Here is a 23,810-nt window from a genome sequence, read left to right on the forward strand (position 1 = left end):
GGATGGAAGCCCGGAACAGAGGACAACCTCAGAACTGGGATCACATCAAGCTCCGAAGGACCACCCTCCAAAACAGGAATCAGGGAAGAGTTCAAAACTGTCAGGGTTCCAAGAGCCATTGACTCAGATTAAAAAAAAAAAAAAAAGGGGACTTTAATGGAGCCCTCCAAACTGACAGCTGAACTCTGGCCTTGAGAGCATCAGTTTCCAAGGGAAATGAAGACATCAGACAATCCTGGCACCAAAGGAGGAGCTTCTGTCAGTACCATAACAGCTGAAACCGAGATAATCAAAGTGATGGGCTCTTAGCTTAGTGAGGTCAGAGAAGGAAAGTCGGGAGAGTCTTAGAAGAAGAGAGCCCCCGACTCCAGATAGGAGGGAGGTCTGAGTGGGTGCAGGAAGACTCCTGCCCATCAAATGCTGATGCACTAATCTCACAGTCTACCTCAGAAAGACTTCTGGTTGATCGGACTGCCATCCTTGAAGGAGATTCTGGCCCAGCCAAGAAGGGACTGGGAATTTGACCCACAAATGGGTCTATAGAAGGGGAGCACCTTGTTTTGGGAGGCACAAAAACATTTCTTGCATTAACACAGTAAGCTGCGGAACAGATGGAAAAGTCAGAACAGACTGGGAGGTCAAAGATGCTGATGCAACATTTAGTGCCGAGGCTGGCAAAGTGGGTGCTAAAACTGTTGGTACCGAGTGGAACACAACTGTCGGACTGGTCAAGGAAAAGAATATATAACTGAAACACTTAGCTGCAGATCGTCTGATGCGTCACAACAAGCGAGATCTGAGGTAATGGAGAGGAGGCATTGTGGGTAGAGTCTTAGCTCGAGAGGTTTTTGGCTGAAGCGAGATGTACAATGGCCGAGCCAGTTACAAGGATCAGAACAGAATCCCCATTCATCAAGAATGAATGAAGATTGAAAACAGATTGAAAACATCAGATTTGAGTTTGCCACTAATTCTTGGGGAAGAAGATAACTGGCCAGGGTTAGGTGGAGGAAATAGAATGGTCAGGTCTGATCCCTATTACAGTTGGAGCTATGGAACCCAAACTGTTTGGCCTAATAGTCTCCTTGTCACTTTAAATTGAGGGTTCCCCCAATTTATATCACTTTTGCTTTCATAAGAAAATGACTGGTTTTGCGGAGTAATTTATCCTGTAGCTGGGGTACTGATGTACTTTGCATCACTACCTCTCCCTCACAAAGTTTTAAAGAATTCAACTGTGGGACACCCCTTTAACACCAAATCCTTATCCAAAAAAGCATTGCAACTGATGCAATCTCCTATTCATCAGAGTAATCCTATTCAAGTGAAGAATCTCTTTCTTTCAGTAGGACTAGGACAAGGAGTAGTTTGTCCTGGCCGTAAGGCTTGAGAAGCCTTTTGCAGTCCTTTAGCTAAAGCAACCCATTAATGTTTTCCTTTACCAGGGTTTGTTTCACTGTGAAAACCTGACCACCATCTCAACATTGAAGTAGCCAGCAGAGTCTCTGCCTCTTCCAGGAGTTAACAGCTTGCGCTTCCTTCAGATGGTACATTGAATGTCAAAATAGTTCCTGCTAGTAAATGAAAGCCACAGACACTTAACATGATACACAGGTATGCAAATAAAGGGCTACCACAGACAGCAAGACTAAGATTTGAACAGTGCAAGTACTGGAGTCACCTAAATGACAGACATTTGGTTTCAAACTTAATATTCTTGGTCCACCATTACTTTTAAGCTTTCTCATTGATTCTTGAGCTAAGAAGTTGAGACGCAAGACAACAGTGGGTTGCATGCTGTATTCTGACGGCAGTGAGCAACAACAAGAGTGAGTGTGTGAAGGCTTTGTATGTTCATTCACAGAACTACAAGCATATGAAGTGTCCAATCATGTAGTCACTCCAGTTGGTAGTAGTGTGTTTTATATTACATACATGTGTGTATGTATGTATGTATATATATATATATATATATATATATATATATATATATATATATATATATATATATATTTTATATATATATTTTATATACACACACAGAATGGGGGGGGGTTAAAATAAATTACTGTGGCCAAATATTAAAGTGTTACATCAGAGATCAGTGGTACAAAGGTTATCACGTTAAGCAGTCGTTGCTTTGATTTTGAAAAAGTAGTGTGGATCTGTGTGAAACCAGCTGGAATACTGTACTGTAGCCTTTTTTTTTTTTTTTTTTTACCATAAGACATCTATGGAGTGTAAAGTCAAAGTAACTGTAACTGATGGGTATATGAGGTTTATCTATAATAAAAATGACTGTGCGCGTGTGCTGGAGAGGTTGCAGTACATCTAAATGTAAGAACGTAACCATGTTTTTCTTTTTAAATTAGTCAGATGTCACCACTGTACTTACGTGCCTATGGTGGTCTTGGCAGGATGTGCATGTTAGTGAGTGATCACTGACAGTGATGCAGTGAGTAGTGTCATCTAACAGCGCTTGCTTCCATGGTTGAGACTTCTTATGTGTGGAATCTCCATACACCTCCCGTTTGTTTAGGAGTTTTACCCAGGTACGTTGCTTTCTTCGCCCAGACCCTTAGATATACAACATATGCCTCTGGTCGTTTGTGCTTTTACTTCAGTCTCAGCTTAACAGTAAAAGAACATACAGAAACTGTTTTGAAGGGGTACAAAGACTTGTGCTATTCCCACATAGGATTTACATATCCTTGCAAGCATTTGTCTTCTCAGTTTATTGGGGAACTACTATTTTGTTAGCTTTAAACTAAGGTTTAGACAACATTAGACAAAATGTACATTTCTTTGAAAAAATAAGACCAAATACATGCCTTTCTTTACTAACATTTTGCTCAGGTTACCAAAGGACCAAAAGATTGCTTAAAGTTCTGAGATGCACCTTAGGGCATCTAGAACCCTATAACTCCTAGGGCTGCTCCCTGCTTAATTCAGTTACTACTTATGACAGTGAAGTCTTAGCCAGTTAGTATTTTGAAAAGTATGGAGAGGAAAAAAGGGAACAGTCTCTGGGGAGGTGTAGTGGGGACCACTAGGCAATAGGGGCTCCACAGAGTCCATTGTTTACAGCGCCATTTCAGCCAAGCTTTGCCTTCTTGATACCAGTCATCTGTTGTGTACGTCATCAATAAAATGACCATAAAGAGTGGGAACTGATGCACACTGGGGATGAAAGCGAATGGCCCCATCAGTTGTTTGATCATAGGTAATGGTCATTGATCTGTTTTAACACAGCCTGACCTCACTATACGCTCCATCGATTCAGAAACTTCCTGATGACAGATCACCTTCAATTTTTCAGCTTGGTCCTACATGATTCTCTTGGAAGACTAACACAAGAGTCTCCTCGGTATCTTTATCAAGTGCATGAAGTATACTGTGGATTGTTAAGTATAGTCCTTGAGGGTCTTCCTCACAGCTTCTTGGGTCTGGTTTGAATTCATCAGCCCTGTACCTGCTAAATTAGTGTGTACCTCAGCAGTCAATTCTAATCCTTTTGTTGTTCATTATGTACATACTGATACACAAAGTTCATCATGCAGGTGGCGGTATTTTTATTAAGCACATTTGATATTCATCAGTAACTCCCTTCCCTTTATCATTAGTACACTAACCAAGTCATCAATCCAAATAATGAATCCAATCACTTCAAACTCAATCTAGCTAAGGCAGAAGCTATGTTAATACATACAATTAACCATCTATCTAATGTCCCTGTCCTCTTTGCATTAATTATATATTGAGAGATGTTGGAATTTGTGCTTTGGTGTAAAAGGTAGTCCCTTGTTTTGGTGGCAGGCCTCTGCCCACCAAAGGAACTCTAGGCATAGGCAAGGTATGATAAGAATCATTGTTTCTAGGTCTTGATAATGTTGACACCATAGGCTTTTTAGATACCACTGCAGTTTCCTCATATGCAGTCTTGCATATGGAATTAGAAGAGTGCAGGAGGCCATGAACCCCAAGGCCTGCAGTATTTGTCTTGCAGATGGCAGGGTTTTTGTGGCCACCTGTTGTATAGTATGTTGTCAAATGAATTTGTTTTTCTGGTGTGAGGCAAGCCATCTGGGAAGTGGTATTCAAGCTTGCTCCCAGAAATATAATTTGCTGACAGGGTACCAGTTGCGATTTCTTTAAGTTTATGGTGTATCCCAGACAAGTTAGAACCCTTTGTACAAAGGCCAGATTCAAAAGTATGTCCTGGCTTTCTGCCTCAATTAGGCAATCATCTAGGTATGGGTATATTTGAATATTTCTTTGCCTGCAAAATGCAATAACTGGAGCTAGGCACTTTGTGAATACCCTGGGCGCAGTAGATAGGCCAAAGGGCAGTGCAGAGAACTGATAGTGTGTGTAGCCTGCTTTGAAGTGTAGGTATCTTCTGCAAGATCCCCGATTGGGATGTGCAGGTATGCTTCTTTTAAATCTAGTGTTGCCAACCAGGCATCTTTGCCTAGCAAAGAAACTAATTGGTGAAGTTAGCATCTTGAATTTTGGAATCTCCAAAAAGGTGTTTAGAGTAGACAGGTCCAGGATAGGATGCAATGAATTGCCTTTTCTGGGTACCAGGAAAAGTCTCTAGTAGAAACCTTGTCCCTTTTCCTCTTCTGGTACCTGTTGAATAGCCCCCCATGCTTGAAAGTACTTATTTTTGGGCCTCTGCCCACTGATGTGGGAGTAGGTCCTGCCACCCGCTTGTTGGCAATGTGTGGAAGTGAAATCTGTATCCCTGCGACACTATAAAACCCATTTGCCCTGGGTAACAAGTTCCCAATTCTTTGCATGAAGAACAATCTTTCTCCCCAAACGGGCAGTTAAGTGCTTGGAAATTTTAAAAGGAAGTCATTGAGACAGTTTATCATAGGGGAAAGTCTTATTATTTCCAGATTTGGAAGTGGAGAACCCCCACCGCTTAGTCCTGTGTCCCCCCTGGGACTGAAACCTGGGGTGGTTGCAGTGTCTGGGTTTGGTTTGAGAAGACCTGGAAGGGGCTGGAAAGGACCAATTCTTAGAGGGCCAGTGCCTACTAAATCTAGGAGGCTGAACCTGTAAAACATCTTTAACAGTTTGCATAGATTAAGCTTCATCTTCCATCTTAAGAACTTCCGCAGCCTTGTTGCCAAACAGGCGGTCCTGATTTAAAGGAGCATCCAACAATTTAGCTTTAACATGATCAGGCAAAGATTGCTCCTTAAGCCAAGCATGTCTTCTGAGCACAGACGCAGTAACAGCAGCCCTGCAAGAGGCCTCTAATGAATCAAAACCACATTGCAAAGTATGTTTTCTAACTTATTCAGCAAACTGCATTAAATCCTGTAATTATTTTCCACACAGTCAGGAATCAACATTTTCTGTTTAAGCAGTCCAAGAAAATGTTGCTGATTCTTTAACATATGAAACTGGCAGTTTAAAGCCCTAATGGCCATGGCTGCAGAAGTGTACACCTTCTTACCCCATCTATTCAGCGCCCTGGAGTCTCTATCAGAAGGGGTAGGATTTTTAGCAGTAGAAGCCTCAATGCCCTTGGGCCCCTGTGAAAGTCTCTGGATCTGCAATAGGATTTTTTTAAAAAGGAACTTGTGGGACCTCAGGGACCCTTGTAGTATGTCAAGTTTTCTGGGAGCAAGAGGCAGGGAATCAGGGGCCAAACTAGATTCCGAAAAAGCATCAACAATGTCTAGTACAGGAGGAATAGCTAAAGACCTATGCTAGGGTAGGAGAAGGAAATCCCTAAGCCTCTTTTTTGAAACAGAAAAATCCTGGCTTTCCCAGTGGAAATGCACCCTTACAGTATAAAAGGTTTCCTCATAAGAAAAATCCTCAGGAGGGGAAGCAGAGGGAATGCAGTCCTCTGCATCAAAATCTTCATAAGTAGATAAAGGAAAATCCAGATCATCAGAAGAATCAGAAAAACAGAATCCTGATCAGAAGATTCATAATCAACTTCAGTCCTAGGCCTCTTAGAAGGGGGGGGGGGGTTGACTCCCCCTGATTAGAGTCATTAGCTCTTCAGCCATTTTCATTTGTTTTTTTAGGCACAGAGGCCTGAGCATGTGGCCTGGGCATCGTTTCTTTAGGCATGGATCAAGATTTAGGCCTAAGTAAAGAAGGAGGTGTCAGTTTAATATGCAAGTCCGTAGGCCTGATTACACCCGCAGAAGCCGGTGCCTGCACAGTGGCTCTGGACCCATCCAAGGTAGACCACATCCACGGATTCCACAGCTGAAGCATCTTGTGGTATACCGGACTCAGAATGGGTCTCAGTAGATGCCTGAGAATCTGAAGTAGCAGGTATCAGGGGCTGCTTTTGGACCTCAGTGGCCTGTCTATCTTTGCATTTTTTCAGAATCCCCATAGTCGGATGACTGACATTTCTGGATAATTAAACAGAGAACCGAAATATTTAGAGCCAAAAATATACAGACGGACAGTGCGCTGATTAAAGCACAAAACCGACAGCAAGGCACGTCGCGGTCAGGGCCTAGGCAAGGAATACAGTACGAATGAAAATCTTTATGAGGTATTTGCTTTCCACAAGTAGTGCAATTATTAACTTTTACTGACATTGGTAAGGAGCAAGAAAATGTTTCCCCAATGGGGTACTTAGCTTTAGTTGAAGACTTCGGTTCTGAAACTCGAAAACGAAAATTTCAGGAGTTGGCCGACCGGCACTTGCTAACTGCTTCGGGCACCGCATGGCAAGAAATAGTGATGTAACGGCGTCGGCTGCATGTTTTATACCCCTGACGACCGGACATCATGGAAGAAGGGACAGCAACTGAGACCGGACCCAAGACTTTGTTAATCAGGCCGACTGAGGGCTACCTGCAAGCAGATAACCCAAATGTAATGACTGCAACAGTGAAACAAGAAGAAAATCAGAGAGATGAATGAATTTGGTTTAAGGATAAGCCTGAAATGACTCGGAAGGGAATTGAGTGGTTATCATGGACTCCCAAAATTGAGAAAGCCTACAAGTAGTTCCCAGAGGCTTTGTGACACTAGTTTGTCTTTGCATTTCTAGAATACTCATTTTTATATTAAACACTTCATATAGGTCGTTTGAAATATTGTCTCTGTATTACATTGTCTAGAGATATAATAATGGGGGAAGTAGTACGGCTCATCATGTGTGCTGAATTTACAAATTAACGTCTTCCTTACCATTACCTACTAAATTGTGTCAAATAGATGCTATGACATCTCCAACTAATGAAGTGTTTTTCTTGCTTTTGTCCCGACTACCTAATATTTTGCCTCTAGCCTACCAAGTTTGATTGCTACACATTAAATACAAGATGTTTTGAGAATAATCAATGTTTAATACATGCTTCATTTTGAACTGTTCTTCCAAAATACCTTGATGTACCACATCACATTTTTTTTTTTCAGTTTGAATTTTGTGCACCTTAAGTTTTTTCAACTTAGTGCTAATGAAGAACTATTGTGTTTGTAGCTTTCCTCCCAAGGCCATCCCTAAAATTGGGCTCTTAAAAACTCAGACTTTCCTGGTTAAACGGGAAATAAATATTTCATATATTATACTTTTAGAAAACAGATACTTGTATTTTATAAGTTTGATGGATTACATATATAACTTATCATGAAAACATTATTTCACAAAACTTGCAGTAAAAATGACAGTTACAGGAAAATAAAAAATAAAAGAAGCAAAATCATCACAGAAACTCTGGGCAGTAAACTTTGTAGTACACAAAGCATTTTTCTGTTCATTAAGAACATTCTAACAAATGGATTACTGCTAACATTTTTACTTACCATTTTACTTTTATTTGCATGTTTTATGCACCAAACTCTGGGTTGTCTTCTAATGCCATCAGCCGATTTTACCAAACCTCTTCTTTAAACTCCTATTGCATAAAAACAGAGAAGATGCAATATATTGGAATCAGATTATATTGTTTTACAACCAGAATATGATGACAAAATTAAATAATACTTACTTCTGATGGACTGCAAAGGTCAGATGAAGACTTGATAGGATCACCTTTCCGCTACCCTTTTGTCTGCAACCAAAAAATTAGTGCTGTTTCTTGCAGATGGTCATGCAAAATTGCAATCCATCCTAGATGTATGCTTTAATTGTCCAGTCATGAGGAAAATGTTTTTGTCAAATGGACATGCATGCATTTAGAGAGTCACTTTGAACACCCTGGAATGCTTTTAATGTTAAGTAAACATGAAGACAGTCTACCACAATTTGTTGAATGAAATGGCAACCAACCATAAAATTATTCACACCACCGTGACATCCCTGACAAACTAATCACAAATAAGTGTTGTTAAATCGGTTTACAAAAATTTGTATTTCCTCAGAGGTCAAACTCCAATAGTTTTGAAGTTTGCATGAGAAAGCAGCATTCACAGTTAGCAGTCTGAAAATCAGTGCACCGCTAAACTAAATGATCAAGTCATACTGTCAGTTTCAAAATCTGGGTATCTAAAAGTAAATGACTCCAACTCACCACTCAGATGTGGTTAGAATTTCTGCTAGAGAATGAGATTTTAGCTGACTTCCTCAAAATGCAGTACTACGAGCTTCAGAGTCTGGGTGATTCAGATCGCAGAGTCTCCCAATAAGGGTTGCTTAGGTTGCTTTGGCAATAGGAGTGCCAGATTCTCTTGCACTATGCAAGAGGGGAAAAAAGCAGCATATGGTACCTAATATGTGTGCCATGACAATTAAACACAGTGAGAATATACATTTTACTTCAACTAGGATATTCCAACTACTACACACACTTAACAGCTTAAATTAATTATGCAATATCAAAGCAGAACATCTGTAGGATGTGAGAAAACAATGTCTAAAACAAACCGAGGAAAAGGACATGCAAACTCCACCAGGAAAGCATACAAGACCAAAGGTGAACCTCATACCCTGAAACTGAAAGGCAGTTGTGGGATGACATTTTACTATAGTGATTAATAAATCAGGTCCTTGCTTGAACCAGTATGCCTTCAATTACATAGGAACTTACATGGACAATATGTACAACATGATGGTACAGGTCAGTGTAGGGTGGTAAACATTTTTGAGAATATAAAGCATTAACACCAAGATCAGCTATGTTTTGCTTCACCTCACAAAAAGGATCATACAACACTCAAACTGCTACTTAACAAACCAAAGTATTATTGTTTCTATTCACCTGATTAACATTTACAGATCTGAGTTTCTCTGCTGTACAGGAGGACAATGTATATATACAAATACGCTGATAAAAGAACTCTAATCCCTGTTGTATATAAAAGTGTTGTAGCAATCATCTAGGTTATTACCCTACACTATCCTTGTCCTATCTTTTACTTATTCTGCCCCAACACAGCTGACCCTCCATCGAACAATTTACAGCCTACCTCATCACTAGCAACACAATCCAACGGATTACATGTTGCAGTACTTCAGTTATCTTCAGCAATTCCCCTTCTAGCTGATATACAAGTCCCACTCTCACCCATCTATCCATTCTTGCAGCTCTATAACTCCCACTTACCACTAAATCTTTTTCTCTCAGCACACTAAAGGGCATGTCATCAAGACTTTTTTTTTTGACGTGCATCAATCTTGCATTAAATGTTAACTGCTACTCTGCCCTCAAAGTAAGCTGTGGCAACAAGTAAATCCAACGCATCATCAGCATACTATCTAACCATGCCTTCCAAACTGCTCAGTGCAATCTGTCTCTCACACAGACACACACCAAAAATAGGACCTATACTGACTCTTGGCACAATTCACTGCTTCAGAAATACCTTTCCAACCTTTTCATAACTACTGTACTCTAACATTTTGGAGATGCATCCCTATAACCATTATATTTTCTACCAAAATCCCATGTAGTACACTTCCTTTAAAGAAAGTGATCAAGTTCAACAGCAGTCCTGCTATTAAGTGCCATAAAGAAAATGTATTCAAGTTCTGACTGTCCAAGTGTTTTAATCAGTAAAGCAAGTTGTCATTTTCTACTGCAGAACAATGTGTTAAATCAAGAAACCAGTTTTACAACAGTATTACATGTGGATCAAAGTTGTACCAAGTAAAGACGGAAACAAAACTACTCTCAGGTTTTATGACTGAAAAGCAAAACCAAGATTTACTTTGTGGTTATTACCTACACAGCCCACTGACTAGCTCTTGGAAATTATTCTGCTCTGTCTCTCAGGGGTTCTGTTGCTGATGGTGGAAGAAGATCCATGGAATCATACCTCAACACTTTACATATTTTTGCAGAATGTCCAGATTTTTGCCTCATATTTTTAGTCTGTTCCTCGTAAAAATTGTGGGTTTTTTGACAAATCAATGGGATGATCAAAGGATTAAAATCACTAAATATGTATTTGAGTTTCAGACTTTATATCCTTCAGAAAATGCATGCTAACAAATCCTATTATTCTAACTCCTCTGAGTTTAAAACAGCAACATTCACAATGTGTCCTTATTTTTGGGCCTTTGTTCCTCCATGTCAGGCGTTGTCCAGACTTCTTGAGCTATGAGACTGAAAGGTATGCATGGAAGCCACGGTTGTACAGATCACCTCTGTCATGGGGGGGGGGGGGTAGCACCCACTCAAGGGAGTCTTCACTACTGAAGGAACTCCTATCTGAAAACTGCTTAAAAGCTTGTTTCAAGGATATCTTGAACAAATTTTTAGGGAGGTTTTTAGTTCCTAGCAAAGAACCTTTGTGAAGCCATGGACTTTGATGCCAGTTGAAAAAAAATAAGTCTTGCTTTCCAGTTCACATCTGAGCAAGCTTTCATTCATCTAGGGCCTGAAGGAGAGAGACCCATCAAAAAGGTCACTTGTAAAAGACAAGGTTCTGCACAAATCCTCAAAAACTAAGCCAGGCATGGCATCCAGCTGTAATGCCTTTGTCAGCTGTCATGGCTGCTCCATCTCCTGCACTGTGTAAGACCCTTATGGTAGAATTAAAATATTTAACATAGTACCCACCTGTAACTCCATACATCCATGAGTAATTTCAATACGCATCTATGCAGCAAGTCTAATGTCTTCACCACTAATTTTCATTGAATGCAAGTTAAGTTATATCCACCAGGTAATTAAGAACCCTAATGGCAAAAATATCTGGTGAGAGGGCAAGCTTCCACATGTGCTCCATTATTCTCAACTCTCAATCAAGGGGCTGGAATGCCAGGCTAACAGTGGAATCCTTCTTGCTAGCTGGCACTACCACAACAGTTTTTGCCAGTTGTTCCTTACTCCAGTGTACTCTCTGTGAGGCCAACAAATTTTATTGTGCTTTACAGAAATTGGCCCTACCGAATCCAGTTCCTGTGAAGCACAAGTATTCCAAGGTCATAGTCTCATCATAGTTCTTGACTTGCCAAGTACCCTCCCCTACAGCATCCTCTCCTTTTTACACGAGGGCTACACTGGTCAATCTTGGAGTACATTTTTGTGGCTATCCATCAGTCATCTAGATTATGTTTTAAGGAACACAGTAAATCACATTGCTTAAGCATGTGAAGTTTATTCCAGAGGTTTGGGAAAGCAATAGGTTATAAACCAATCCCTGAATCATGTTTTTTTGAGGGGGGGATTTAGGTCCCTGATTCTAGTACTGGTGGAAACACTAGACTTGCAAAGAACAGGAGGTTCAGGATAATAAAGTCTTTAATGGTACAGTGAGACTCATCTCTCCTCAAGTCTCTAACACACTGAATAAAGGGATACGGCCTTCGGCCTCTCTTGGGAGCTCATGGGCTTTAAGCCTGTGATCTGTTTGTTTAGGAACCTTTGGAGTCTAATGGTTTGATATGTTTGAGAAACATACCAGACAGGGCAGTGTACTCAACTTAGCCAGTATGTAAAAGCCCTAAACTGAGAGGTGCAGGCAATCCTTAAAGCAAGCTGGAATTGTCAAGCACCGCATCCCATGCTAACATATACAGATGCCTGCTGCAAGATGACAAATCAGTCATGCAGCCCACAAGGGTAACCACCCAAGATGTAGATGGAGCACTGCAAAAGGCCTCAAACAAAATTTCTGTCAAGAGAAGGTCAATGGGAAAAGATCTCCACTGCCTCATCAATTATACTTCCCCAAATTTAGTCTCTTCAAGAAGGGACTATGGAGGAGCCCTCACCCTTGCTGAGATCAGAGTCTGGTGTCAGTGACTTTCAAGAGGAATCAATGTACTTCCTTTTGTATGTTATCTTCCTTGAACATCCAAGAGAGACTTGTCTGAATTGCCTAAAAAGGTCATCCACAGAAGGTTAGGGTTTACTATGACCTTTTGAATGCAAGTGTCTCTGGGATCCATGAGTTGGACACAAGGCTCCTGATTGGTGGGTATCTTGGAGAGGAGCCAATTTTGGTACCATATCTATTGTACATAAAGTTGTGATCTTCTCCAAAAATTCAAAGGCCAAAATTGTGCTGGACAGTGCTAACACTGGTACATACTCCATTGCTAGTAAAGACAACACCAAGGGCTCAACATACAAAGACGCTTGTACTGAAACACTGCCAACCTTGAAACTGGCTTCAGCACAGAAACAAACAATGAAGACTATGACATCAAGATCAGCCATGAGGGGTGGAGACAACACAAACATCAAGATCTCAATGCTGGGCCCACAATTTGCCTCAGAAGCTTCAATGCCACTGAGGCTGCCACGACCACAGCAGTCTGCACAAAAGGAGCAACAGTACTGTCAGCTGTTAAGAGACTCTGGCCTAAACCGCCTGGAGTTAAAATAATCATCTGTGAAGGACTACGACAGGTGAAAGCAGTGGTCCCTTCTCTGTCTGCCCTAGAGACACAGGGGGATGGGAGGACACTGAAATCAATGGAGGCTTTAAACAAGGCTCAAATCATGCAATCCTAATTAATACAGAGGTTTGGGCTCCTGAGAGAAATTACAATTGTGTACACTTACCATAAATGTAGATGTTAGAGTGAATTAACTGTTGCAGTCATCACCTGTGGGTTATCCCTGCTGTGGTAGCCCTCACCTGTGGGTTATCCCTGCTGTGGTAGCCCTCTGCCAGCCCAAATACCAGGGTCGATGTTTTTCTGAGTCACCTGCTGTCGCTTGCTGCCAGACATCAATGCTATGAAGGAAGGCAAACGACACCATTACATCAGTTTTTCTTGCCCTAACCAGACACAGGCCCAAGTAAATATGGTAAAATGGTCCTGGTGGCCAAAAGCCACAGTCAGAAATTTGCCTCCCTAAAGAAAGAAGATATAAGGGGGAAGTGGGTGGGAAACCAGGACGGCACCAGGACAGCAACAGTGAAAACACTCGAACATCTATATTTATGGTAAGTGTACACAACTGTAGTATGTTCTTTGTGTTTCACTGTTGCAGTCATCCCCGGTGAGAAGATTCCCAAAGCTGAGGAGAGGGGTGGTAGGATTATTAAAAGACCTAGGAATGGGTCAGCATCCCTTGCAGAACTGCACAGGCAACCCTGTCCTAGCCTTAGAAAATAGTTAGGTGGTAATGCTTGGTAAATGTATGGACAGAAATCCAGGTGGCAGCTTCCAGGATATCCCTGGTGGGAACTACTCTGAGGAATGCTGTGGAAGAGGAGGCTAACCTAGCGGAATGGGTTCAAATAAACTTGGGTGGGGGGTTCCCATGCAATCTGTAGCAGAAATGGATACAGTATAATATCCATTTGGAAATGGTTTGGAAAAGGGCTTCCCCCTCTGCCCCTGGGGAAAAGCTGACAAGTAGTTGGTCTGTTTTCCTGAAGGGTTTAGTATGGTCCAGATAGTATCAGAGTTGTCTGTGCACATCTAGTGAGTGCAGAATTGTTCCCCCTTGTTTTGAGGGTTAGGAAAGAAAGTTGGTAGATGTATGGTCTGGTTGAGAGTTGCAACAGACATCACCTTGGACATAAAGGAGCGATTAGTCCTCATGGTGATCCCGTCTGCATGGAAGATGATGAAGGGCTCAATGGCCATGGAATCCTACCTCTCAACTTTACTGAAGTTCTGAAACCCTTCTGGCTGAGGTGATAGTCAGGAGAAAAGCTGTCTTCCAGGAGAGGTACCTTACTTCTGCTGAAACAGCAGGTTCGAAGGGTGGTAAAGTTAGTTTTTCCAAAACATAATTCAGGTTGCAGACTGGAGTGGGTAGCCCTCTAGGAGGTCTGATATTAGAAGCCCCTCTGAGGAACTGTCTAATCAAAGGATGGGAGAACAGGGGCTGTTCTGTATCAAAATGAGCTGAAACGGCTGAGGTGTGGATTTTAATAGAGGAGAAGGTGACACCACTATTAAGTAGCTCCACTAGGTAGTTCAGGATAAGACTGATGTAAGGTTGTGAGTAATTGCCCCCTCTGGACTGGCTTCAGGAGCAGAATCTTTTCCATTTTCCTGCGCAAGATTTTCTGGTGCTGGGCTTTCTAGCCTCTGTGATAATGTCTAGGACCGGTTTGTTTAACAGGGGGCTCCTTTATTAGCCATGCTGAAATTTTGAGAGTCTGCAAGTATGGGTGCAGCATTCACCCCCACCCACCTGCGTTGAGGTCTGAGATCAGGGAAAGCTGCCTGGGAGGCTGTATGGTCAGGCTGCACAGCAAGGGGTACCAATGCTGTCTGAGCCAATCTGCAGCAATGAGGATGGCCTTTGGTCTCTCCTCCCTTATTATGATCAGTACCCTTTGGAATGAGAGCAAGAGGATGGAATAAGTACACAAAGATGGTGTTACAGGGGAAGGTCAAGGCATCCACCTTCCATGCTAGGTAGCGATACTCCCTGGTACAGTTTTTTTCTCCTGATGATTGAAATGCGAAGCAAGAGATTCACCTCTGGAGTCCCCCACACCAGAGTGATTTGAAAGATGATTTTTCTGTGGAGCTGCCATTTACGGGGTCCAGTAAAGTACAGTTTTGTACCTACCATAAATGTAGATGTTCGAGGATTCCATTGCTGCAGTCCTGACTATTGGGTATAGTCCGCGTCCAGTCGGCCCGAATACCAGAGTATAAGGCTGACGTCGGTCAGGGCGCATTAAACTGACGTCAGTACGTCAGGGTACTAATGCGCATGACCGACGTCATATCCTCAGTCTTTTCTTGCCCCAGATGTCAGAAGACCCTAAAAAGACAAGTCCCAAAATACCTGCACCAAAAACATGTACAATATATACAACAATATATACAAAAATATATATATATGTAAACTCACCTACACAACCACCCCTAAACACAGAGGGGAAGGAGGGAGGGTAAATTGGACTGCAGCAATGGAATCCTCGAACATCTACATTTATGGTAGGTACAAAACTGTACTATGTTCTTCGTTTTCCATTGCTGCAGTCCTGACTATTGGGTAGAATCCCAAAGCAGAGGTAAGGGAGGCTGGCAAATCATAAAGAAGTAGGAGCTGACAACATGCCTTGTAAAACAGCTGTGGCAAAACCAGCCCTAGACTTAGAGTAGATAGGAAGGTGATAATGCTTAGAGAAAGTATGCACTGAACTCCAAGTAGCTGCTTCCAAAATATCCTTAGTTGCCACCCCCCTTAGAAATGCTGTTGAAGTGGCAGTAGCCCTAGTGGAATGAGGCCTAATCCCAGCTGGAATCTCCTTGCCATGATGGGAATAACAAAATGCAATGCAAAAGCCAATCCACCTAGAAATAGTTTGTTTTGACACAGGCTTGCCCTGTGAACTCAAAGCAAAAGAAACAAACAACTGCTGAGACTGCCTAAAATCCTTAGTTCTGCTTAAATAATAGCATGATTGCCTGTGTACATCTAAAGTGTGCAAAATCTTTTCCCCTTTATTTTGAGGGTCTGCATAAAACGTAGGCAAATGAATAGTTTGGTTTAAAGCCACACTAGAAACCACCTTAGGCATAAAGGAAGGATTAGTGCGTAATGATACCCTATCCTTATGGAAAATCAAAAGGGCTCTACTGCCATAAGGGCCTGCAACTCAGACACCCTTCTTGCAGAAGTAATAGCCAACAGAAAAGCAGTCTTCCATGACAAGTATTTCAATTCAGCAGTAGCTGCAGGCTCAAAAGGTTGTAGAGTAAGATTTTCCAACACAAAATTGAGATCCCAAGCAGGAGTAGGAGCTCTACGTGGGGGTCTTATATTCTTTGCCCCTCTAAGAAACTGCTTGAACAAAGGATCCGAAAACAAAGGTGGGTCACAATCATAGTGAGCTGAAATTGCTGCAGCATGAATCTTAATGGAAGAGAAGGACAAACCTTTGTCCAATAACTCAGTAAGATATTGAAGAGCCACACTCAAATTAGGCTCAGAAATCTCCAAATTCTGTGCTGTACTCCAAAATAAAAATCTCTTCCATTTTTCTGCGTACACTCTCCTTGTACTAGGTCTTCTAGCTTCCATAATCACATTTAAAACTTGTTGAGGAAGTTGAGACCTGCTGTGTTTCAACACAGAATATGCCAGGCTGTTAGATGAAGAGAATGAAGCTTGACATTGAGCAGATGACCGTCCTTCTGAGATAACAGATGAGGAATCAGAGGTAAAGGCCATGGAGGCTTCTTTACCAGACTCCGTAGTAGTGGGTACCAGTGTTGCAGAGGCCAATCTGGAGCTATCAAAATCATCCTTGGCCTGTCTTGTCTGACCTTTAATAGTACCTTTGGAAGAAGAGGCAGAGGTGGAAAGGCATACACATGAAGGTTTTTCCAACTGAAAGACAGAGCATCCACTTTCCAAGCTGTGTGATGAAACCCCTTTGTGCAATACTTTGGCAGCAGGTGGTTTAGTGGAGAAGCGAACAGATCTATGTCTGGAGTTCCCCATGACACTGTCAGTTTCTGAAATACATGAAGATCCAGTTTCCACTCGTGGGGATCCATGATTTGTCTGCTTAACACATCTGCTAAGGAGTTCTGTGCTCCTGGCAGAAACCTTGCCTGAAGAGTCAGTTGCAAGCTTAGCAGTCTCCCATAAAATCATTGCTTGCCTGCATAGAGGATAAGAATGTGTTCCCCCTTGCTTGTTGATGTACCACATGACAGTTGTGTTGTCTGTTAGAATCAACACCTGCCCTGGAAGAAGTAACTCCTTGAAAGCCATTAATGCAAACTGGACTGCTAACATCTCCTTCATGTTGATATGTAGATGCTGTAGTCTGGCAGGCCACTTGTCTTGTATCCACTTTCCATTTAGATGAGCTCCCCAAGCAATGTCCGAGGCATCTGTCGTTAAGATCTGACTTGCCTCTGGCGGGTCACAGAGAGTCCCTTGTTTAGGTGACATTCCTGAGCCCACCACAAGAATTCTTTTGAAGGCAAGGTATTATTTGAATGACAGTGTCCAAATCCTGGCAGTGCTGTGTCCATACATTTTGAGATACCATTGTAGCTTCCTCATATGCAGTTTGGCATTGGGAAGCACCAGAATACAAGATGCCATGAACCCTAATGCTTGAAGGACTGTCCTTGCAGTCAGCACGGACTGATGAGATAGTTGATGGAAGTAAAGTGACAGACTCTTTTGTTTGTCCGGGGTTAAAAGGCCATCTGGGCTGCTGTATTCAGTCTCACACCCAGAAAGCACATGTCTTGAGAGGGTACTAGACTGGACTTTATTTCGTTCACAGAATACCCTAGGCATCTTAGCACTGCTATAACATATTCCAGATGCTGTAGAAGGTCTTCCTTTTCTTGAGCCAGAATCAGGCAGTCGTCCAAGTAAGGATAGATTTGAATTCCTTGAAGCCTGAAGTAAGCTATCACTGGAGCCAGAACCTTTGTGAATACTCTGGGCGCAGTAGATAAGCCAAAGGGCAATGCAGAGAACTGATAATGAGAATTTCCAGCTCGAAACCGCAGATACTTCCTGCAACTTAGTCTTATAGGCACATGAAGGTAAGCTTCCTTGAGATCTAAAGTTACCATCCAGTGATCTTTGCCCAGCAGAGGTAAAAGCTGTTGTAACGTCAACATCTTGAACTTGGGAATGTCCAAAAACGTGTTGAGGAGAGATAGATCCAAAATTGGTCTCCACGTGTTCCCCTTCTTTGGTACAAGGAACAGGCGAGAATAAAATCCTAGGCCCCTTTCTGATACAGGGACTGGCTGAATGGCCCCTATCTGAAGTAACTGAGAAACTTGCTTGTGAGCCTCTTTTCTTTGTGGAGGAGGAACGTCTGGCATGCCTTTGAAAGGGGGCATTGTATGGAAATAAAATCTGTAACCGTGGTGAATGATATCCAACACCCATTTGTCTTGAGTAATTAAATCCCAATTTTCTTTGAAAAGAGACAGTCTTCCTCCCAAAGGAGCTGCCAGGCAGGGAATCTGCTGGCAGCTGAAAAGACAGGTCATTGGGTTTGTTTACGAAAGGACTGACCCTGCCCTCACCAGAAGTCTGAGCAGGTGAACTCCCTGTTCTAGGCCTAAAAGAACCTTGAGCCCTGCCCTACCACGTCTAGACCTACCCTAGACTGGGAATCATAAGCAGGATATGTCCACCTTAGCAGGCCAATTTCTACTAAACTTTGGTGGCTGCACCTGCAAAAATCTTTAACAGTTTGCATAGACTTAGCTTTGTCCTCCATTTTCTTTAAAACTGCTTCCACAGGCGATCCAAACAACACATCAGACTGTAAAGGAGCATCCAAAATCCTTGTCTTAACATGCTCAGCTAAATTCTGATCCTTCAACCAGGCATGCCTCGAAGAACAGAACTGGTAGCAGCCACCCTCGAGGAGGCCTGTACAGCATCAAAACCACATTGCAAAGAATGCTTACCCACTTGTTCAGACACATGAACCAAATCCAGCAACTCTTTACACTCAATACCTTCCGCCAAAGCATCCACCTTAGATTTCAATTGTGAAAGGAGATAATTCTGATATTTTAGCATGTGAAACTGACAATTCAATGCTCTCATGGCTAGAGTGGAAGAAGTATACACTTTCTTTCCCCACCTATCCAAAGCCCTTGCCTCTATCAGTGGGAACAGGATTTTTAACCACAGAAGCCTTAACACCTTTAGGCCCTTGAGAAATAGTTTCTGGGTCGCCCTAGGACTCTTAAACAAATATTTATGAGCTTGGGCACCCTATAATACCTATCAGGCTTAACAGGAGCAGGAGGCAAAGAGTCAGGGTTCAGGGAAGCCTCTGCAAAAACATCTTCCACCACATTCAACACAGGAGGAATAGCTAAAGGCCTATGCTGGGGTAAAACAAGAATTCCCTAAGCCTTTTCCTGGAATCAGAGTAATCCTGGCCTTCCCATTTAAAGTGCTCCCTCATGGAATGCAGAGTCTCTGAAAATGAGAAATCCTCAGGCGGAGAAGCTGTAGGAGTGGAATCATCCACATCCGAATCAGAATAAGTAGGATACTCCTGCATATCTTCCACAGAAGATTCTGAAGCCTCTGAACACTGTTCAAAACTATCAAACTCCGGTTCCACCCTAGGCCTCTTATCAGGCGGGGGCATAGAACCTCTAATCATAGTAATCAAATCTTCTGCCATTTTAAGCATATGTTTCTTAGGTACAGAACCCGAAATGCTAGGAGAAGCCCCCACTGAAGCTGAACTAGGCCTACCTCTCAAAGAAGTTTTGGCAACAGAAGGAGAGGCTCTAACTACCTTGGGAAGAGAGGGAAGAACAGTCACCTGAGAAGCCCCCTCAGCCTGGCCTACCTCCTGAGAAGGCACATCCTGTAAAAGTAAAGTTTCTGCCTGGGACTCCATGGAAACTCCTGGCAACACCTCTGGCTCCACTGAGCCTTCTAAAGAACCGACGTCCGGGACTACCGGTTCATCAACCCTAGGCTTCGGAGTTTTGTCCTTGCGCTTCTTGGAGGAAGCGGGCGTCGGAGCATCCGACGGCATTTTATAATTGCAACGCTTCCCAAACACTAACCTGGCACAGTCTAACCTCCTCTTAATAGTGCGTTTGTTAAACCTAGCACAAGAGCGGCAACCAACAACGTCGTGCTCAGGCCCTAAACAAGGTATACACAAGGTATGGTAATCCCTATGAGGTATCTGTTTCCCACAAGAAATACAGTTATTCACTTTTTCTGACATCCGGTAAAATACTGAGGCAAGAAAAACCAAAATGCTCTAGCGAGTACTTAGCCAACTCTGTTTCGGTCTGAAACTCCGGTTTCGGAAATATTTCAGAACGCCAACCTGCACTCGCAAAACTGCTTCTGCATCGGACCATGCGGCAAAAAAGACTGAGGATATGACGTCGGTCATGCGCATTAGTACCCTGACGTACTGACGTCAGTTTAATGCGCCCTGACCGACGTCAGCCTTATACTCTGGTATTCGGGCCGACTGGACGCGGACTATACCCAATAGTCAGGACTGCAGCAATGGAAAACGAAGAACATCTTTCTGCTTAAGTGGTCTGCAGGGTGTTGCTGATCCCTGGTAGGTATTGGGCTATCAGGTGTACTCCCATGGAAAAGGCGGTCAGCCAGAGGTTCATAGCTAGCCTGCACAGAGGGTAAGATTGGGTCCCTCCCTGTTTGCTGATGTGCCACATTACTGTGGTGTTGGCTATATTGACAAAGAGAACCCCGTTTTGAGATGGGGTTTGAAGTTGTCAGAGCCTTTTCCACTGCCATCATTTCCTTCTGGTTGATGTGTAAGGGAAGGGAAGGTGCTGGGCATCCCAAAGACCTTGGGTGCACCTACCTTCTAGGTGAGTGCCCCAAGCGATGTCTGAGACGTTGGTGGTAATGGTCTGCCCAGTTGACGGAGGGTGAAGCAAAGACCCTTGTTTTAGCCACAGGACCCTGCTCACCAGAGAAACTTGGCCCTTACACAAGGGATCAGAGGGCGACAGGTCTCTAGAAGTTTACAGTGCTGACACCAAAGGTTCTTTAGGTACCACTGAAGTTCTCATATAAAGCCTGGCCAGATGAATTGGGATGCAAGATGTCATGTATCGCAAGGCTTGCAGGAACATCCTCGCAGTGAGGTGACTTCTGGAATCCAGCTGGGTAATACAGAAGCGCAGGAAGTTCTGCTTTTCTGGGGATAGGAAGGCCATTTGGGATAATGTGTCCAACAGTGCTCCCAAGAAAATTATCTTCCTGGAGGGTGCTTGCTTGGATTTCTTCTCATTGATGGTATACCCTAAAAAGAGGTTAGAAAGGTTTTGACAAAGGGGAGGTTGTTGAGGAATTTTTCTCTGCAAACTGCCTGAATGAAGCAGTCGTCCAGATAAGGGTAAATTTGTATATTTTTCTGTCTGCAAAAGGCTATGGCTGGGGCAAAGCAGTTGGTGAATACTCTGGGAGCAGTAGGTAAGCCAAAGGGTAGCGTATAGAACTTAAAGTGTCGTGGGCCTGCTCTGAAGGGAAGGAATTTCCTGCAGGATTCCCTTATGTGGATGTGGAGGTAGGCATCTTTTAGATCTAGGGTAACTAACCAGGCTTTTTTTGTCAGCATAGGCAGCAGCTGCTGCAAAGTTAGCATTCTGAATTTAGGGAACACCAGGAAGGTGTTCAGAATGGATAGATCCAGGATGGGACCCCAAATAACCTCTTTTCTAGGAACAAGGAAAAGTATGGAATAAAAGCCTTTGTTTGATCTGAGGGGAAAGGTTGTACTGCCCCTTGGGATATGAGAGTTAGGCCTTGTTTCAATGCCTCTGCTCACTAATTTGGAGGAAAGTCTGGGTACGCTTTTAGAATAGGGAGGTCGGTGAAGAAGAATTTGTATCCCTAAAAAATTATCTTTTAAAGACCCATTGGTCCTTTGTTACAGAAAGCCAATTTTCTTTGCATAGGGAGAGCCTTCCTCCTAGTCTGTGGTGAGTAAAAAGAGGGTAGGGGGAGAGGGAGTCATTGAGAGTTTTGGCCATAGAGGGATGGATTAGAACTCCCTGCCTTTGGAGTTGAAGAGGTCCACTGTTTGGTTCTCTGTTGTCCCTGGGATGGGAGTCTGGGTGGTCTGTCCCTGCAAGGCTTAGCTTTCCCCTGTCTACTAGGTGCAGGAAAGGACCAGTGTTTTGAGCGAAAATTCCTGCTGAATCTAGGAGGTTGTACCTGAAGGAAATATTTTACTGTTTGAATTTACTCCAGACAAGCGATCCTTATCCAAGGGTGCATCAAGTAATTTAGATTTCACATGCTCAAGGGCAGGTTATTCCTTCAACCATGCATGTCTCAATGACAGATCCTGAAACTGCTGCCCTGCTTATGGCTTCTAGGGCATCATATCCACAGTGTAATGAATGTTTAGCCACTTGAAAAGTAGAGTGCAGTAAATCTGCAAACTCTTTCGAATTGGCACAGTCAGGAAAGGTTGAAACCTTTTGTTTTAATAGTCCCAAAGTGTGTTGTTATTTTAACATGAAAAACAGTTGAGTGCTCTGACAGCTAAGGTTGCAGAGGTGTATGCTTTTTTTTTATCCCATCTGTCCAGAGCTCTGGAGTCCTTGTCAAAGGGAATAGAATTCTTTGCATAACTAGCCTTAGCTCCTTTTGGTACCCGTGTAATGTCCTCCGGGTCTGCAGCAGGAATTCTGTACAGGTATGTGTGAGAATCTGGTATTGTGTAATACACATCAGGTTTCTGGGAGCAGGTGGGAGTGAGTCGGGAGTTGAGCTGGATTCATGGAAGACTTCAACAACCTCTAGGACTAGAGGGATGGGCAAGGGTCTGTGCTTAGACAGGTCTAGAAACTCTGCCTTTTCTTAGACTGAGGAGATTCCCAGTGGAAATGTTCCCCGAGGGTGTAAAGGGTTTCCCCAAAGGAAATATGTTCTGGTGGGGAGGCAGAAGGAAAGGATTCCTCTGCATCTGAATCCTCATAAGCAGTCAGAGGAAGTTGTTCCACTTGAAAATCTGAATAATCAGACTCCTTAAAATCCTGTTCTGTCCGTATTTCAGGAGAAAGGTCTCTTTTCCTTTTAGAAGGTGTGGCCTGACTACCCCTGATAAGGGTGATAAGATCCTCCGCCATTTTAACCATTTGAGCTTGGGGTGATGGAGCAGGAGTAAAATGGCAGCTAGAGGTAGTTTTCCTAGGGAATGGCTTTGCTTCTAGGCTTAAGGATATCCATCGGTCTGAGAGAAAGAGTAATCAGAACAGACGTCGTTTTTAGTCTAGACTCTCTAGTGCGAAAAAACCTTCTCAGAAGCCAGTGCCTGTATCGCGGCTCCAGACACAACAGAGGCAGAGACAACTAAAGGCTTAGAAGACTAAGATTTTTGTGGCATGCCGGACTCAAAGGATCTCAACAGAGACCTGCGAAAGTATCGAATAAGGCATCAGGAGCTGCAAAGGCACCTCACTGAATTCTGGAGAACTGACTATCTGCTTAGCTGTACAGTCGTCAGAAGGCTTACGCTTGTGTTGTCTCTCTCTATATTTATCCTTATGTTTTTTCAGAATGTCTACAGACTGTTGGCTGATGGACGTAATTCCAGAATGCGAATACAGAAGATGAAAGTACTTGGCTATAAAAAAGAGCTCTACAATGAATCGTTCTCACATTAAAAAGAGGGCACAAAACCAGCACTGGGGGGACGTCGAGGTCTGGGCTTAAACAAGTGACGCAGTATGAATGAAAGTCTGTGTTGAATTTGCTTTCCAGAGGCGAGACAACTGTTAACTTTTTCAGACATTGGTTAGTGCAAGAAAAAAGGATCCCAATGGGGTACTTGGCTTTAGACATTTTCAGCTGTAATTCAAACTCTGGTAGCGACGGACGGGCAGATTTGCAAATTGCTTCTGCTAGGAGCTCCATGGCAAGAAAAACTGATGCAATGGAGTTAGACGCCTTCCTTTATAGCACTGACATAGGGCTAGGCTG

The 23,810-nt window shown here is 42.9% G+C and overlaps 1 protein-coding gene and 1 long non-coding RNA gene across 2 annotated transcripts in view; both read right to left on the reverse strand.

The window, feature by feature from the left end:
• LOC122790863 overlaps positions 1-13,308 on the reverse strand; it is an 80,813-nt gene extending 67,505 nt beyond the window's left edge. The window contains exon 1 of the long non-coding RNA XR_006363046.1: positions 7,798-13,308. This is a non-coding gene — a long non-coding RNA (uncharacterized LOC122790863). The remainder of the gene's footprint in view (positions 1-7,797) is intronic.
• The window catches only part of LOC122790858, a 1,163,840-nt gene that overhangs the window by 565,362 nt on the left and 574,668 nt on the right, over positions 1-23,810 (reverse strand). The window lies entirely within an intron of this gene.

Source organism: Protopterus annectens, chromosome 1.part2 (genome assembly GCF_019279795.1).
Source record: "Protopterus annectens isolate FY-2018-M chromosome 1.part2, PAN1.0, whole genome shotgun sequence".
Lineage (NCBI taxonomy): Eukaryota > Metazoa > Chordata > Ceratodontiformes > Protopteridae > Protopterus > Protopterus annectens.